We start from the raw sequence: 3,423 nt of genomic DNA on the forward strand, positions 1-3,423 counted from the left end.
AAAAAAATCTCTCTGGGTTCCCTGAGGGACAAGCCTGACTGCATAGGGGTTGATGTCAAAAGTATCTCCTCTGCAGGAAAAAGACATCAGGACAGGTATGGCCCTCATGCCTCACTGGACAACAACAGGGGGACCAGAGCCATTACAAGGTCCCCTTCAATTACTGGAGGTCAAGCCTCTATCCCCGCCTTCGCAAGATTAGATTCACCACAGCCCGTCTATACTTAGAGAAGGGAGGAGATGTCAGGGGCATCCCTGCTTACACACCGAAGGCCTAAAATCAGCCATAGGCCTAAAATCAGCAATAGGCCTGTCATACATGTATACTAACACCAAAGTCTTGGGTCTCTGTGGATAAACATTGAAACAGATGGCTATATGCTATTGTAAACAGGCAGGTTTTGTGACAATTTACCAGCCTGAGTAGGCATAGACCTTGTAAATAGGTAGCCTTGGCAGACAATACCAACTTAGAAAAGGACAAGTGAATCATAGGCAGAGTCATAGTGACCTATCCCATGAACCCTTACCCAGCTGATACCCTGTTCTGAAAGATATCTGTATTCCCCCTGAACACCCATGCTCCAGTGTCATCCCCTTCCTCACGTCCTGCCTTTTTTTGTTTATAACCCCTGTGTGAATGAGTATAAATTACAATTTGAAAAAAATAAATTATATATATAATTTATATATAGTTAATATAATATATAATAATTTATATATTAAATATATATTTAATATATAAATTATATATATAATTTATATTTATATATATATAAAGAATTAAAAATCTTCTACATTAAAAAAAGAAATAACTCCATCCTCATTTCTCTAAATGAACTTAATGCTTCGCCCCCCGCCCCGTGTGTGTGTGTGTGTGTGTGTGTGTGTGTATGTTCCCATCATATCCTTGATGTTTTCCACTTTAGTATGAAGTCCCCATGGAAGAAGATTTTGATTGGAATGGTGTGTGATGTGATTGCTATGCACATCATATATACTTACTTAGCTATAGCATAAAGGACAGGGTGAATGTATGACAATCTGGGTTTCTAGCTAAGGAGCTTGTAACATAAAAGATTGACAAGCTTTAAAACAGTCTCCCTCTTCTGTCACTGTCCTTTTAGGGGTGCTTTCAGAAGAGTGCTGCTCAGTCTGGATTCAGGTAACATCTGACAATTGGAAAGATTTTGGAAAACTTTACCAACTGTCATTTTAACTCTGCAAAGAATCCTCAGAGATTTGTGTTTGTTTACCTTGAAACTGAAAAAATAGCATTCAGTGCAACAGAGGAAAGAGAGAATCTTCAAATCGCCCTGAGATATTGTCCTTAGCAAACATTTATCCCCCTCTGTCCTGGACCAGATTCCACAATGTCCTGTTATTTCCTACTCAGAAAGTGTGTGATTCATCTCTGCAATCCTAGTACCTACTGTGCTGTGGGTGCTTTGTAATTGTCTGTCTAATGAATAAGTGGAACATTAGTAAATCAACAGGGTTAATAGATACTTATTAAAATGACCAGCTTATAAGCACCATGTCTGGATTACCACAATGCTTTATGATCTATGCACCACCAAAGGCATTAAAATAGCTGATTCAAACTATAATCAATTGTTTAAGCAAATTTCAGATGCCAAAGAAAATGAGCTGCTGAGGAGAAAATATGCTTACTGTATGAAATATGAAATGAAAAGGTTGTGTTAAAAAAAAACTCAGACTGAGTTGAAGAGACATAATTTTCTTGGACTAAGCTTTTTGCTATAAAAGCAAAAGGTTTACTGTCTAATCAAATGCTTTTTTAATAGCTTGGTTTTGTGTCAGATGGAAAGTCTACCCTATAAAATGCAGTTTTCCCTAATGTACGCTAGAAAGATTTACTGAGCCTTCCTGAATTAATGGTATGGAGACAGGGATCAGTGGCTTGCTGCACAAGTATGAAGACCTAAGTTCATAGATTCAGCAAAGACATGAAAAAGCCAGGATTGACCACATCTACCTGTAACCCCACTATTGTGTGCAGCAGAGGCTGGGGAGGTTCTGGAGCTTGTTGCACACTGGTCCAGTTTCACGTTCAATAAGAAACCCCATTTTGATGGGAAAAGGTGGAAAATTATAGGACATCTGAATCCTCCTCTTATCACCATGTGCAGCTGCATATATAGCCCTATCCTCATATACCACACACACACTTGCACACATACATACACACTCCCACACACACATATACACTCACACATGTATGAGCACACATGCATACCTATATACATATACATGCAAACACACACAGAAACCCACACACATGCACATAAGCTCACATGCATGTGCACACACACACACACACCTACACACACACATGCAAACACACATACAGAAACATACAAGCACAGTCCCACACCTACACTCAAACACACTGTGAAGCAGTCCCTTTTTTCCAAGGAGAGGTTTAGAACAATGCAGTTGCACCAACGGCTAGCTAAAATATAGATTGAGAGATAGTAAGGGAAGTGATTGATAGAAACAAGTTTTATTTCAAAACATAAGTAACTCCTTGTGGTTTGGGCTTCACATGTCCTGATTGTTTATCTTGTAACAGGTATTGGGATAGGTTTCATCCTCAGAAATTAGATAATTCCTGGAACACAGTAGATACATATTAAAAATGTATGGAATGAGTGAATGAATGAATAAGTGAACTCAGAAAGAAAGGAGAACACCAAGTCTTTCTTTAAGAGCTGAGGACGTATCTCAATGGTAGAGAGTTTGCTGAGCATGGGAAAGCTCCGGCTTCAACACATAGCGTCAAAAGTTCCCTGCTCCTGTCTTATTGACAGCCAGAATTTGAAAGGGAAGTGCCTGATTAGGAAACAATGTGGAATGAATTTTTGCTTGAATGGAAAGTTTAAGAAGACTTGAGTTTTAGACTGAAATTCACTTTTACTATATTGACTTTTCCAAGAAATGTGGCCACTTCGGGCAGAATAAATAAGGACCTAAATGTGAGAGAGAACATGATAAAAATAAGGAATTCACTGAGTTTGGCTGGATAACAGTTAGGTAAAAATATGAAAGAGGGTGGAGATGTCAGAAAGAGCCAGGAGGGGAACCAGGTATGAAAACCATGTCAGTTCTATGCATAAATTCATTTAAAGATGCCAGTGGATGAAATAGTTACTCAAAAATATGTCTGAATGCTTATTATAAAATTAAATATGCTTACACCATGACCTATACCCTAGTATTTGCTGAGAAACAGAACCACTTATGTTCCCACCAAGCTCTAAATGTGAATGTTTATAACAGCTGTATTCTCAATCCATCCAGACCATTATAAGAAGAAGCCAAATAGTCTTCCAGGGATGAATAGATAAAGGTGGTATGCCTGTAGACTGGGAAACTCTTCAGAAGTTAAAAAAAAATGAA

The sequence above is a fragment of the Grammomys surdaster genome, unplaced genomic scaffold (genome assembly GCF_004785775.1).
Source record: "Grammomys surdaster isolate TR1022 unplaced genomic scaffold, NIH_TR_1.0 224, whole genome shotgun sequence".
NCBI classification, from domain to species: domain Eukaryota; kingdom Metazoa; phylum Chordata; class Mammalia; order Rodentia; family Muridae; genus Grammomys; species Grammomys surdaster.